This window comes from Pristiophorus japonicus, chromosome 13 (assembly GCF_044704955.1).
Source record: "Pristiophorus japonicus isolate sPriJap1 chromosome 13, sPriJap1.hap1, whole genome shotgun sequence".
Classification (NCBI taxonomy): Eukaryota; Metazoa; Chordata; class Chondrichthyes; family Pristiophoridae; genus Pristiophorus; species Pristiophorus japonicus.
In genome coordinates this window covers 128,980,284-128,996,389 of record NC_091989.1, presented here as the reverse complement: position 1 = coordinate 128,996,389, position 16,106 = coordinate 128,980,284, and the positions used below count along the sequence as shown (strand labels likewise).

Genomic DNA, 16,106 nt, shown 5'->3' with positions numbered 1-16,106 from the left:
TGAGGACAAAGGGAATGGGAGGAAGGGGAAGGGGTGAGAGCAGAAATGCGGAAAATGGAATAGACACGGTGGAGGGCCCAGTCAACCACGGTGGAGGGGATTTCTCGGTTCAGGAAAAAGGAAGATATATCGGAAGCACTGGTGAAGGTGGCATCGTCAGAACAGATGTGACGAAAATGGAGAAACTGGGAGAAAGGAAGAGAGTCCTTACAGGAAGAGGGATGGGAGGAAGTGTAGTCAAGGTATCTGTGGGAGTCAGTATGCTTATAGTGGATATTGGTCGATAGACTATCCCCAGAAATGGAGACAGAGAAGTCAAGGAAGGGAAGCAAAGAGTTGGAAATGGACCATGTGAAGGAGAGAAAAGAGTGGAAATTGGAAGCAAGTTGTGCAATCGAGCAACTGGGTATTTTGCATCAGAGCACCTTCCGACAAATGTAAAAGGTGCACATGCATAGCACACAATTATTAACCCCAGCCTGAAAATCCAACATCAAATTCAAATCCATTTTTGCAGTTCAAAGATGGAGAAAGACATAGTTCAGAAACAATCAGACACTTCCTGTTGTATTCTGTCCACAGCTTTGCAATGAGCTATCGCATGGCAGAGATAACAAATACTTTTCCTCAGGATGGTGAGGTGGGGGAGGCTTAAAATGTGTCCTCCTTTTAGATCTCCACATACCACTCCTTACCCAACAGACCAATTTGCTCCAAGTCCCACCAAAGTTACTCAAGGTAGAGTACATTGATGAATAGTGTATTTGCAGGCAACTGAGCAGATAAACATCCATTTAACTTATATTATACTGCACTGAAAAGCCATGTAGCATTTTGTTCAGAAACATGTCTAATCAGAAGCTCCAGTTCCCAATGTTCTATGGGAGTATCACAAAATAATTAGTCTGTTAAAGTGAAGTTTGACTATAAAAATAATTACTGCTAGAGTAGCAATTTAATCAGTTCCATTTTCTCAATGGTTTATTCGGTTAGTCATTGGGAAGAGATAGACATTGCAAAGGCACCAATGCTTCAAGGCACCCTAATTAAATTGTTAGTGGGCTCAAAATTCGCCACCATTTAGCTCCATTTTTTGGGAGCTAACTTAATTTTAAGAACATAAGAACATAAGAATTAGGAACAGGAGTAGGCCATCTAGCCCCTAGAGCCTGCTCCGCCATTCAATAAGATCATGGCTGATCAGGCCATGGACTCAGCTCCACTTACCCGCCCGCTCCCGTAACCCTTAATTCCCTTATTGGTTAAAAATCTATCTATCTGTGACTTGAATACATTCAATGAGCTAGCCTCAACTGCTTCCTTGGGCAGAGAATTCCACAGATTCACAACCCTCTGGGAGAAGAAATTCCTTCTCAACTCGGTTTTAAATTGGCTCCCCCGTATTTTGAGGCTGTGCTTCCTAGTTCTAGTCTCCCCGACCAGTGGAAACAATCTCTCCGCCTCTATCTTGTCTATCCCTTTCATTATTTTAAATGTTTCTATAAGATCACCCCTCATCCTTCTGAACACCAACAAGTAAAGACCCAGTCTACTCAATCTATCATCATCATAAGGTAACCCCCTCATCTCCGGAATCAGCCTAGTGAATCGTCTCTGTACCCCCTCCAAAGCCAGTATATCTTTCCTTAAGTAAGGTGACCAAAACTGCACGCAGTACTCCAGGTGCGGCCTTACCAATACCCTATACAGTTGCAGCAGGACCTCCCTGCTTTTGTACTCCATCCCTCTCGCAATGAAGGCCAACATTCCATTCGCCTTCCTGATTACCTGCAAACTAACTTTTTGGGATTCATGCACAAGGACCCCCAGGTCCCTCTGCACCTCAGCATGTTGTAATTTCTCCCCATTCAAATAATATTCCCTTTTACTGTTTCCACCCCCCCCCAAGGTGGATGACCTCACACTTTCCGACATTGTATTCCATCTGCCAAACCTTAGCCCATTCGCTTAACCTATCTAAATCTCTGCAGCCTCTCGGTGTCCTCTACACAACCCGCTTTCCCACTAATCTTTGTGTCATCTGCAAATTTTGTTACACTACACTCTGTCCCCTCTTCCAGGTCATCTATGTATATTGTAAACAGTTGTGGTCCCAACACCGATCCCTGTGGCACACCACTAACCACCGATTTCCACCCCGAAAAGGACCCATTTATCCCGACTCGCTGCTTTCTGTTCGCCAGCCAATTCTCTATCCATGCTAATACATTTCCTCTGACTCCGCGTACCTTTATCTTCTGCAGTAACCTTTTGTGTGGCACCTTATCGAATGCCTTTTGGAAATCTAAATACACCACATCCATCGGTACACCTCTATCCACCATGCTCGTTATATCCTCAAAGAATTCCAGTAAATTAGTTAAACATGATTTCCCTTTCATGAATCCATGCTGCGTCTGCTTGATTGCACTATTCCTATCCAGATGTCCCGCTATTTCTTCCTTAATGATAGTTTCAAGCATTTCCCCCACTACAGATGTTAAACTAACCGGCCTATAGTTACCTGCCTTTTGTCTGCCCCCTTTTTTTTAAAAAAAACAGAGGCGTTACATTAGCTGCTTTCCAATCCGCTGGTACCTCCCCAGAGTCCAGAGAATTTTGGTAGATTATAACGAATGCATCTGCTATAACTTCCGCCATCTCTTTTAATACCCTGGGATGCATTTCATCAGGACCAGGGGACTTGTCTACCTTGAGTCCCATTAGCCTGTCCAGCACTACCCCCCTAGTGATAGTGATTGTCTCAAGGTCCTCCCTTCCCACATTCCTGTGACCAGCAATTTTTGGCATGGTTTTTGTGTCTTCCACTGTGAAGACCGAAGCAAAATAATTGTTTAAGGTCTCAGCCATTTCCACATTTCCCATTATTAAATCCCCCTTCTCATCTTCGAAGGGACCAACATTTACTTTAGTCACTCTTTTCCGTTTTATATATCTGTAAAAGCTTTTGCTATCTGTTTTTATGTTTTGCGCAAGTTTACCTTCGTAATCTATCTTTCCTTTCTTCATTGCTTTCTTATTAATTCTTTGCTGTTGTTTAAAATTTTCCCAATCCTCTAGTTTCCCACTAACCTTGGCCACCTTATACGCATTGGTCTTTGATTTGATACTCTCCTTTATTTCCTTGGTTATCTACGGCTGGTTATCCTTTCTCTGACCACCCTTCTTTTTCACTGGAATATATTTTTGTTGCACACTATGAAAGAGCTCCTTAAAAGTCCTCCACTGTTCCTCAATTGTGCCACCGTTTAGTCTGTGTTTCCAGTCTACTTTAGCCAACTCTGCCCTCATCCCACTGTAGTCCCCTTTGTTTAAGCATAGTGTGCTCATTTCTGACAACTTCCTCACCCTCAATCTGTATTATAAATTCAACCATACTGTGATCACTCATTCCGAGAGGATCTTTTACTAGGAGATCGTTTATTTTTCCTGTCTCATTACAGGACCAGATCTAAGATAGCTTGCTCCCTTGTAGGTTCTGTAACATACTGTTTCGAAGAAACAATCCCGTATGCATTCTATGAATTCCTCCTCCAGGCTACCCCGTGCAATTTGAGTTGACCAATCGATATGTAGGTTAAAATCCCCCATGACTATTGCCGTTCCTTTTTCACATGCCTCTACTATTCCCTTGATTATTGCCCGCCCCACCGTGAAATTATTATTTGGGGGCCTATAAACTACGCCCACCAGTGACTTTTTCCCCTTACTATCTCGAATCTCCACCCACAATGATTCAACATTTTGTTCATTAGAGCCAATATCGTCTCACAACTGCCCTGATATCATCCTTTATTAACAGAGCTACCCCACCTCCTTTCCCTTCTTGTCTATCTTTCCGAATCGTCAGATACCCCTGTATGTTTAATTCCCAGTCTTGGCCACCCTGCAACCACGTTTCTGTAATGGCCACCAAATCATACCCATTTGTAATGATTTGTGCCGTCAACTCATTTACTTTATTTCGAATGCTGCGTGCGTTTAGGTAGAGTGTTTTAATCCTAGTTTTTAAACCATGATTTCTAGTTTTGACCCCTCCTGCAGCCCCTTTATATTCAGTGGCCCTTTTTGTTCTTTGCCTTGGGTTTCTCTGCCCACCACTGTTACTCATCTCCTTTCTGTCTTTTGCTTTTGTCTCCTTTTTGTTTCCCTCTGTCTCCCTGCATTGGTTCCCATCCCCCTGCCATATTAGTTTAACTCCTCCCCAACAGCACTAGCAAACACTCCCCCTAGGACATTGGTTCCGGTCCTGCCCAGGTGCAGACCGTCTGGTTTGTACTGGTCCCACCTCCCCCAGAACCCGTTCCAATGCCCCAGGAATTTGAATCCCTCCCTGCTGCACCACTGCTCAAGCCACGAATTCATCGGAGCTATCCTGCGATTCCTACTCTGACTAGCACGTGGCACTGGTAGCAATCCCGAGATTACTACTTTTGAGGTCCTACTTTTTAAATTTAGCTCCCTTCTCCTTAAATTCGTCTCATAGGACCTCATCCCTTTTTTTAAACCTATGTCGTTGGTACCAATGTGCACGACAACTGGCTGTTCTCCCTCCCTTTTTAGAATGTCCTGCACCCGCTCCGAGACATCCTTGACCCTTGCACCAGGGAGGCAACATACCATCCTGGAGTCTCGGTTGCGGCCGCAGAAATGCCTATCTATTCCCCTTACAATTGAATCCCCCAACACCATCGCTCTCCCACTCTTTTTCCTGCCCTCCTGTGCAACAGAGCCAGCCACGGTGCCATGAACTTGGCTGCTGCTGCTCTCTCCTGATGAGTCATCCCCCTCAACAGTACTCAAAGCAATGTATCTGTTTTGCAGGGGGATAACGTTTTTAGTTAACGTTTTTATGACGTCACTCGGGGTCAAACCCACCCATAACGCCATTTTTGCGAGTTTCATCAATAACTATTTTTTAATATTTATCTACTTATTTATTTATCTACTTATTTATTTAAAGGACGGCACTGTGTACTACTTTACCTTACCAAGTCGGAGTCAGACAGAAATCGGCGTTAGCTCCGATAAACAAGATGGTGTCTGAGTTATAGGTTTTGGAGGGAGGGAACAAGACTTGTATTATATCCAAACTTATTAAAAATATTTGTTTGTGCATAGGGAAGAGAGAAACTTTATTTATTGCAGTAAATTGCGAGTTGAAGTTCCACCACCGAACTGCTGCTCACCGGGCTCGAGGCACAAGGGATCGCAGTGCTGGCCAGCAGGATCACTCCCTTGGCCGGACACAGGAGTTCGGCTTCAAAAGAAGCCCGGGTAGGGGGTAGCCAAGCTGGGGAGAGGGCGGCAACAGAGGGCCATTTGGGAGCAGTCGGCTGGGGCGGGGAGTTTCAGCATCATAACACTCCCAGGGCAGGTACAGCATGGATACAAAAGCAAAATATTGGATGCTGGAATAAAAACAGAAAATGCTGGAAATCTCAGCGGGTTAGCGACAGTAAAGTTCTACAATTACACGTTACCCTGGAAACCTAAGTGCTTGGGCAAGCGCAGAACGGGGCCTAATTTTTTCGGCACAGAAGTTAAGTTCCACCCTCAAAGCCAGAGGTCTTTCTGCGCTGCGCCAAAATGGAAAGTAATTATGGCGAAACTTCGTTCTTTTTTTGGCGCTTTCACTCACTAAAAAAAAATGGCCGTTATTCTTCGATAGCGCCAAAAATCGGCAATGTAGAATTTTGGGCCCACAGTATGTGCAAGTTAATTTTTATCTTCATATTTCAACGTTTGTAAGCAAATGTTTTTTTTTTTAAATAAAAATTATTCATGTTTACTAAATGTGCAAAGACAGACTCATTTATATAGTGCCTTTCACACATCAGGACGTCCCAAAGCGCTTTACAGCCAATGAAGTACTTTTGAAGTGTAGTCACCGTCGTAGAAAACCCAGCAGCCAATTTGCACACATCAAGCTCCCATGTGATAATGACCAGATAATTTGTTTTTGTGATGTTGATTGAGGGATAAATATTGGCCAGGTCAGGATAACTGCCCTGCTCATCTCCGAAAATAGTGCCATGGGATCGTTTACATCCAGCCGAAAGAAGACGGGGCCTTAGTTTAATGTCTCATTCGAAAGACTGCACCTCGGAGGGTGCAGTACTCCCTCACTGGACTGCCTAGATTTTTATGCTCAAGTCTCTGGAGTGAGACTTGAACCCACAACCTTCTGACTCAGGCGAAAATGTGACCAACTGAGCCACAGCTATTTAAGGCAATAGATATACATCAAAGGAAATTATGGTTTTAATGGATATTGAAATATTTCAACTAAAGAGCAATTTATTTCTCAAAAACAGATTATTCCTTTAGCTGTGAACACAAGGCAAAGCAGTAAATTCACAACAAGCTAGTTACTGTAGATATTACACTTACACACCCAATGTTGCCAATTTGGAAGTTATGACCTTCTGAAGATTTTGAAGTTTTGTATTGGAAATTACATTTCCCACCATTTGTAAAAGGTTTAATTGTGATAATATTGCCACCTTCATATCAATTAAAAGAACTTGCATTTCCATCAGAACATCCCAAAATACTTAACCACCAGATTACTTTTGAAATAATCATTGTTGCTGTGTAGGCAACAGTAGCCAACTGAATGATCAGAGAAGCTGTTTCTGGCTGAGGAAGAAATTGTTGGCAGGACACCGCGAAGATTTAATTAATTGAACGCACAGCACCGTCATCAACAATTCTCCTTGCCTTGTTGTTCTGGGTTACAAAGAATTGTCGCGAGTCCAATCTAATCATTAGGCACATGCTCCACTCCATTTGAGACATAGAAACATAGAAAATAGGTGCAGGAGCAGGCCATTCAGCCCTTCTAGCCTGCACCGCCATTCAATGAGTTCATGGCTGAACATGAAACTTCAGTACCCCCTTCCTGCTTTCTCACCATACCCCTTGATCCCCCGAGTAGCAAGGACTTCATCTAACTCCCTTTTGAATATATTTAGTGAATTGGCCTCAACTACTTTCTGTGGTAGAGAATTCCACAGGTTCACCACTCTCTGGGTGAAGAAGTTTCTCCTCATCTCGGTCCTAAATGGCTTACCCCTTATCCTTAGACTGTGACCACTGGTTCTGGACTTCCCAAACATTGGGAACATTCTTCCTGCATCTAACCTGTCTAAACCCGTCAGAATTTTAAACGTTTCTGAGGTCCCCTCTCATTCTTCTGAACTCCAGTGAATACAAGCCCAGTTGATCCAGTCTTTCTTGATAGGTCAGTCCCACCATCCCGGGAATCAGTCTGGTGAATCTTCGCTGCACTCCCTCAATAGCAAGAATGTCCTTCCTCAAGTTAGGAGACCAAAACTGTACACAATACTCCAGGTGTGGCCTCACCAAGGCCCTGTACAACTGTAGCAACACCTCCCTGCCCCTGTACTCAAATCCCCTCGCTATGAAGGCCAACATGCCATTTGCTTTCTTAACCGCCTGCTGTACCTGCATGCCAACCTTCAATGACTGATGTACCATGACACCCAGGTCTCGTTGCACCTTCCCTTTTCCTAATCTGTCACCATTCAGAGAATAGTCTGTCTCTCTGTTTTTACCACCAAAGTGGATAATCTCACATTTATCCACATTATACTTCATCTGCCATTCATTTGCCCACTCACCTAACCTATCCAAGTCACTCTGCAGCCTCATAGCATCCTCCTCGCAGCTCACACTGCCACCCAACTTAGTGTCATCCGCAAATTTGGAGATACTACATTTAATCCCCTCATCTAAATCATTAATGTACAATGTAAACAGCTGGGACCCCAGCACAGAACCTTGCGGTACCCCACTAGTCACTGCCTGCCATTCTGAAAAGTACCCATTTACTCCTACTCTTTGCTTCCTGTCTGACAACCAGTTCTCAATCCACGTCAGCACACTACCCCCAATCCCATGTGCTTTAACTTTGCACATTAATCTCTTGTGTGGGACCTTGTCGAAAGCCTTCTGAAAATCCAAATATACCACATCAACTGGTTCTCCTTTGTCCACTTTACTGGAAACATCCTCAAAAAATTCCAGAAGATTTGTCAAGCATGATTTCCCTTTCACAAATCCATGCTGACTTGGACCCATCATGTCACCATTTTCCAAATGCGCTGCTATGACATCCTTAATAATTGATTCCATCATTTTACCCACTACTGAGGTCAGGCTGACCGGTCTATAATTCCCTGTTTTCTCTCGCCCTCTTTTTAAAAAGTGGGGTTACATTGGCTACCCTCCACTCGATAGGAACTGATCCAGAGTCAATGGAATGTTGGAAAATGACTGTCAATGCATCCGCTATTTCCAAGGCCACCTCCTTAAGTACTCTGGGATGCAGTCCATCAGGCCCTGGGGATTTATCGGCCTTCAATCCCATCAATTTCCCCAACACAATTTCCCGACTAATAAAGATTTCCCTCAGTTCCTCCTCCTTACTAGACCCTCTGACCCCTTTTATATCTGGAAGGTTGTTTGTGTCCTCCTTAATGAATACCGAACCAAAGTACTTGTTCAATTGGTCTGCCATTTCTTTGTTCCCAGTTATGACTTCCCCTGATTCTGACTGCAGGGGACCTACGTTTGTCTTTACTAACCTTTTTCTCTTTACATACCTATAGAAACTTTTGCAATCCGCCTTAATGTTCCTTGCAAGCTTCTTCTCGTACTCCATTTTTCCTGCCCTAATCAAACCCTTTGTCCTCCTCTGCTGAGTTCTAAATTTCTCCCAGTCCCCGGGTTCGCTGCTATTTCTGGCCAAGTCTTTGTCATTCTTAGTTTTTTACAGCATGAATAAAAGAACACGAGCATATTATTCTGAAACCACCACACAATCTTGAACTCAGTCAAAAAACTTTAAATTAAGGGCACTTTGACATTTGTTGCTCCTGTAGATTCTGCTGACAGGATATGGGAAAGCTGCTTTCAACAATGCAAACTTGGGGAGCTGTCAGACATTATTCAGGACAAACTACAAAAGTAGAACATGTAAAAGCACCTTTAATTTCTCACAGATCTTTACTTCTGGATCAAGGTTAGTTAGAAATTGTCTGAAACTTTTCAGTATGAAGTATAACCACTGTAACCTCTTTTATCACAAATGGGGAAAATGTCAGAAGAAAGCAAGACTGCATAGTTACCCTACTTTCTGATCAGTTTGTTGAAATTTAGTTGCAGTGTAGCAGCTAAAAGATTGTTTATTGTTCTGATAACATGCATAAAATTTCTTCTTTTCCCCACCTCTTCTCCCCCAGCCATAATAAATTCAGAATGTGAAAATTTAGCAATTCAAAATCAGAAACTTGTACACAAAGGATGATGCTCTAGAATAAAGGGTGAAAGTGTCAAAGGTCATCACTTATCCCCTACAGGTGTCAGCCTTGGCTCACTCCAGAGACTTGAGTACATAATCCAGGCTGACATTTCAGTGCAATGCTGGGGTGCACTGCACTGTCGGATTTGCCGTCTTTCAGATTAGACGTTAAACCATCTTCCCTCGCGTGTTGACGAAAAGATGCCTTGGCACTGTTCAAAAACCAGCTGAGGAGTTTTCCCAGTGTCCTGGCCAATATCTATCCCTCAACTAACATCACTGTACCAGAATTTCTGGTCAGTATCTCATTGCTGTTTGTGGTACCTTGCTGTGTGCAAACTGGATGCCACTTGCCTTACATTACAACAACTACACTTCAAAACTTCATTGGCTGTACAGTGGTTTGGGACATCCCGAGATCATGCAAGGCTCTACATGAATGAAAGTCCCTTCCTTTCTTGTCGATGTCCCACCATTGGCGACTGTGTTTTCAGCTGTCTAGGCCCTAAACTCAGCAACTCACTCCCTAAATCACTCCGCACTCGACTTACCCTTCACTTTAAAAGGCCCTCCTTAAAACCTCAATTCTTTGAACAATTCTGGGAATAATAGGGCGTTTGGGGGAGTTTCAATGCGACCATGAAAATTTCAGAGCGTATGTGGAGCGGCTAGAAATGTTTTTCACCACAAATAATATAATCGAAATCCCCGATGAAAACCATAACCGGGTGGTGTTGGAACGACAAAGGGCTATTTTCTTAACTGAAGCAGGGCCCAAGGCATATGAAACCTTGAAAAATTTGCTTGTGCCGGTCAAGCCAATGGACACAACTCATAAGCAGAACAGCACTACAGCCGAGCCCCTGGAAATTGCTGAAAGTTATCGTTTCGGAATACGAAATTAATTAATCGAAGAAAGTATCAGAGTACACTGTAGCATTAAAAAAAGCTATCCATTCACTGTAATTTCAGAAACTTTCAGGACCGAGTATTGCGTTACCGCTTTGTTTGTGGGATGAAAAATGATGTGATCAGAAGAAAGTTATTGACAACTCCTAACTTGACTTTTGATTTAGCTTGTCAGACAGCTATGTCAATGAACATGGCCAACCAATATTCCCAACAATTTCATACTATTTTCAGTCGTCAGACAACAGAGGTGAATCGCCTGCAGTTAAAAGTAAAAGGCAGTTGGGCCCCAAGTCTCAGAAACTGGCAATGGTAACAGAGCATTGAAGTCCTGCTATTGGTGCCTGGGACAACACATTGCTCAAAGTTGTCCATATGTGAAGGCAGAGTGTTTCATCTGCAGGAAAACTGGGCATCTTGTGAAGGCATGCTGACTGAAGGGTAAACTGGCTTTCGAAGCTATGAGTAGAAATCCCCAGAGACTACATAGCATGGAAGTAAAAGAACAGGACGAGATGTTAGAGCTAAACATCATCAGCAGCACAAGGTTAACTAACAGTGATTCGAAAAGTATCATAATCCACATAGGTGTTGCAGGAACCAAGATGCTCATGGAAATCAATACTGGTGCATCCTTGAGTGTAGTACCGGAGTCGCTATACCTCGACAAATTGCGTGATTTCCCATTGGAGAAATCAAAGATAGAGCTGTGGGGCTACTCGGGAGAGAACATTCCTGTGGTAGGTCATATCACCGTACCGGTGAAATACAAGGACCAAGTTCAGAGCTTGCCTCTTAATTATGGCAGGAGACAAGCCTGCCTAACGAGGAAGAAATTGGTTGGAATCACTGAAGTTGGATTGGAGTGAGATTTTGTGTGTTGAAACGAGATTTGCATCAAAGGATGATGTCATCAAGAATTATTCAAAGGTGTTCTGCGAGACAGGCAGTCCGATCCAAAGCTTCAAGGCGAGTGTCAGGGTACAGAAGGACACTAGATGCAAGCCACGTTTCGTACTAATATGCACTCAAGGAGAAAGTTGAGCAAGGGCTCAAAAGACTAGAGACCGAGAACGTTATTTCGAAGATAGATCTATGTAATTGGGCCACACCTATTGTTGTTGTACCCAAGTCTGATGGTACTGTAAGATTGTGTGTTGATTATAAAGTAACCGTAAACCAGATTCTAGAGGGTAATGTCCCCAATACATTGACAAATGTAGAAGATTTGTTCACAACACTGACAGGCGGTCAGATCTTCTCAAAGTTGGATCTTACGAATGCTTATTACAGCTTGAACTAGATGAGGAGTCAAGTCATCTTTGACTATAAATACTCATCTCGGCCAATATTAATTTAATAGGCTATCACCCCTGCCATAATCCAAGGGGTGATGAACCAGATTTTGCAAGATATTGAAGGGGTAGTATGTTATTAAGAGGACATACTAATTTCAGTACCAAATAGGCAAATTCATAACATATTGAATGAAGTCCTCAAATGGCTAGAGAAGCACAGAGTACAAGTGTCTGCTCGCAAGTGAGAGTTATTTCAAAACTCAGTGGAGTACTTAGGGTATGGAGTAGACAAAGATGGTTTACATCCAACAGAGAGAAAGCTGGATGCAATCAGAAATGTACACATTCCCAAGAATGTCACTGAACTTCGATCATTTTTGGGTCTTTTGAACTATTATGGGAAGTTCCTACCAAATTTGGCTACAGTATTACAGCCACTGAATGAACTATTGAAAATACAGGTCCATTGGAAATGGTCAAAAGAATGCAATACAGCATTCAAGGAGTGTAAAAGCAAATTGGTAGAGAGCACCATATTAGTTCACTATGACGTATCTAAGGAGATCAAGCGAGCATGTGATGCCTCTCCGTATGGAGTTGGGACAGTGATCTCACATGTATTACGTAGTGGGGAGGAGAGACCAATTGCTTTTGCTTCACGCACTCTCAGTGCCAGTGAGCATAATTATGCGCAAATCAAAAGGGAAGCTTTGGCATTAATTTTTGGGGTCAAGAAGTTCCACAAATACTTGTATGGTCCTAAGTTTACCATTGTTACGGACCATAAGCCCCTGATAGCAATCCTCCATCCAAAGTCCCCAGTTCCAACATTAGCTGCAGCCCGAAGGCAGAGATGGGCTTTGATTTTGTCAGCATATACATATGATATTGAATACAGACGATCAGCTGATCACAGTAATGCTGATGCTATGTCTAGATTGCCTTCCCCATCACAAGTTACACCCGATGGGGAAGAAGTGTTCTATTTTTCATACATTGATGAACTGCCAGTTACAGATGAAGAGATTAGTAGAGCAACCAAAGGTGACCCAGTTATGTCAAAGGTGTATGATTATATTGCAAATGGATGGCCAAACCAGGTAACAGATAAAAATATTCATCCATTCTTCATTCGTAAGAATGAATTATCAATCGATAAAGATTGCATCATGTGGGGTGCAAGAGTGGTTATACCAAATAAATTCAGGTCAAAATTATTAGGAGACCTCCATGACCAACACCTGGAAATGTGCTTGACCAAGAGTTTTGCACACAGTTACTTATGGTGGCCAGATCTTGATAAAGATATAGAATACATCATCAGTCAGTGTACGACATGTCAATCGGTAAGCAAGAAACCACCATCAGTACCATTACAGTCATGGAAATGGCCTCCCAGGGTGTGGCAAAGGCTATACATCAATTTTGCTGAGCTAGAAGGACAAGAATTGTTCATTGTGATTGATAGTAATTCGAAGTGGGTTGAGGTGTTTCCAATGTGTAACAAGTAAAACATTAGACATTTTACAAAGATTATTTTCTTCATTTGGCCTCCCAGAAGAAATTGTTTCTGAAAACAGACCACAATTTTGTTGAGAAATTTGCAGTTCACGAGCAAAAATGCTGTGAAACATACCAAGGTTCCACCGTACCACCCTGCTTCAAATGGTGCAGCAGAGCGCACTGTACAAATTGTAAAATGTGCCATCAAACAGATGTTGGATCCAACTTCAAAGAAATGACAGTTATCATTGGACCACAAATTGGCTAATTTTCTAATTACGTATCATAATACTCCTCACACAATTATTGGTAGAACACCAGCAGAGTTGTTTCTCGAATGACAGCCACGAACCAGATTCTTGTAGTTAAAACCAGTCCGTAGAAGAGACACAATTAAGACAGAAAGAGAATCCTGATAGAGGTAGAGTAAAAGAGATAAGTGTGAAATTAAATCAGAAGGTGCGAGTGAAGAACCATCACCATAAATGGTGAAAGTGGTTACCAGGAAGAGCAGTGAAGATGTGGTCCTTGCACATAGTTGTCAAGATGTTTGATCATGGACAGGTTAGCTTTGTTCACATTAATCATATTTTAACCTAGACATGGAAGTAGTTGAAGGTGGGAATGATTCAATTATTTCTGACTCATCAGATAGTTTAGATACACCAGTAGCATATCCTACAGCAAATGTACTGGAAACAAATCCAAGAGGAAATCAGAATTTAAGTCAGAGTCCAAGTCAGGCAGACAGTCTGAAGTTAGAGAGAGTTCAAATGGAAATCAAGGGTATCCCTTGGAGGAAACCTTTCCTCAGGATCAGCCTTGAATGAGTTTAAATTTGACACCATGTTTGGAAGGTTCTGTTCAAGAGCGAAGGTATCCTCTTCGAAACAGAAAACAAGTGGTTAAGCTTGATTTGTAAATAGGGCAAGTTATGTATGATGATTATTAGTGTTATAATTACTTCTTCATTAAGGAAGGAGAAGTGGATAGCTCCACCTGTGGTTCTGCAGCCAGTGTGGTTTATAATAAAGGGAACAGGTCACCTGACTCTGGAGAGTTCCAGTATGTTCTGCCATCTTAAGGCTGTGTTTTTTTTGTGAAAATATAACAATGATGGTCACCTGTCCCACTATCTCTATGTGGCTCGGGGGTCAAATTTTGTCAGAGTGTAACCACAATGAAGGGCCTCGAGCCATTTTTACTATATTAAAAAAGGTACTATATAAATGCAAGATGTTGCTGCCAGGCGCAGATTTTAAAGGCCCAGAGATTTCAGGTGAGGTGAGGAATTGCACAGATCTAAGGTCCTAGAATTAAGTGAGGGGTAGAAATGGTGGACAACCTTCAGTTTCAGGCCCTGGGCTGGGAAGGGTCCGAGGAGTGGGCCTTGCACCTGCCGCCGGCCGCTGCGCTCCACCCGGCTCCCCACGCCAGCCCTTCACACAGGGCGCAGGCGCACTCAGCCAGCGTCCTCGTCTCCACCAAAAGCCCCGCCCTCGCCAAACTTGATTGGCGAAAGAACCCGAACGTCACAATAAGGAACAAGCCGATTGGCTCAGCTTGCTGTCAGTCACGCGAATGAGGGGAGGAGGGTGGGCCAACCTCCGCTTCATCAACGGATAAAAAGCCAGAGTGGCTTCCACAAGGTACACTTTTCGACAGCCGCCGTTTAAATCTCGAACAGGTGTACTGTCCGTCTAACGACGGCACCGTCCTCGCAAGCGGCCACTCTCTTACCCAGTCACCGCCCCGCGCCGCCAACTCGCCAGCATTCTCAGCACCGACCGCCCCACAGCCGATTATACACAACCACACAGGAAGGCCCGCCCCATGGCTACTGATTGGCCTTCCTGCGGTACGGGCATTCTCTCTGCAACAGCAGCTTAAGATTTTGCTGTGTCATTGGTCAAGTACATTGTCAATCAAGTTGCATCACAGCGTCACCGACTCCTCAGGAGAGGGTGTTGTCGGATCACATGATCTACCTGTTGTCACGGACGCCATATTTATTTTCTAATAAACAATGAAGACGCCACCTAGTGGCGCTGACACTCACTGCCCCACAGAGAGCAGCCAATCCAATGGAAATCAAACGTCCCACCAAACCTTAAAGATCTTTCAATACGAGGAAAACACACGTATTGCAAGCTTAGCTCAGTAGTGCAATTCTCGATTAGCTCAAATGCACCTTGGATCTCCGAAATGCACCTAAGTCTAAAAGTCCAAATATTAGGAAACAGTTTCTATTCAAACAAAACTGGATTCCCGGGCTGACAAACATCAACCTTAACATTTGGCGGAAGGCTCACTTGTAAAACTGGATGCGCTTCCCTCCCCAGTTAGGATTGCAGGCGCACATTTATTTAGATTGCCATCAATAGAGAAATCAAGGATAACGAGTCGTGGGACGAACTCAAAGGCAAAACTCGAGAAAGACAACAGAGTCAGTCCAAGAAATATAACAACAAAACTTGTGAATTCAAAACAAATGAAAAGCTGTCAAAATCAAGCAAGGAAAAATAGACAACGAATTTGTACCCTAAGTTAAATAAACTCAAAATCTTCCGGGAGATTAACTAGAACATGCTGGGTGTAATTGTAAAACACTTATTGAGAAGAAAAGAGAAATAAAGCAAAATCAGGATGGGACTCGTATCCTGGCGGAAAGGGTAAATAGGGAGGTGGCAAAGGCTTTAAACTTGTAATCTGGGGCGAGGGATCTACAAGAAACATAACCAGCCTAAATATAAACAAAACGGGAAAAAAGAGCATAGGAAAGAATAAAGTAAGGGAGGACATTGATGGCAAGGGAATAAACAGAGTTATAGAACAGAAGTTTAAAAAGATGGTTAAACATAAACTGAGAGGAAATCCTATTACAATGAGTTAAACTGTCTATACAGTAATGCTCACAGTGTCTGTAATAAAACAGGGGAGCTGGAGGCAATCGTGCGTTGCAAGGACCCAGACATAGTATTACTGAAACATGGCTACAGAAAAATCAAGACTGGGAATTAAACATTGCAGGGTATAACATATTTAGA

The 16,106-nt window shown here is 43.0% G+C and overlaps 1 protein-coding gene across 2 annotated transcripts in view; it reads right to left on the bottom strand.

Moving 5' to 3' along the window:
- The window catches only part of aktip (akt interacting protein), a 59,920-nt gene extending 45,037 nt beyond the window's left edge, over nt 1-14,883 (bottom strand). For both annotated transcript variants that reach the window (XM_070896931.1, XM_070896933.1), the window contains exon 1: nt 14,800-14,883. The gene's annotated coding sequence lies outside the window, so the exon portion shown is untranslated. The remainder of the gene's footprint in view (nt 1-14,799) is intronic.
- Nucleotides 14,884-16,106: the final 1,223 nt, after the last annotated feature.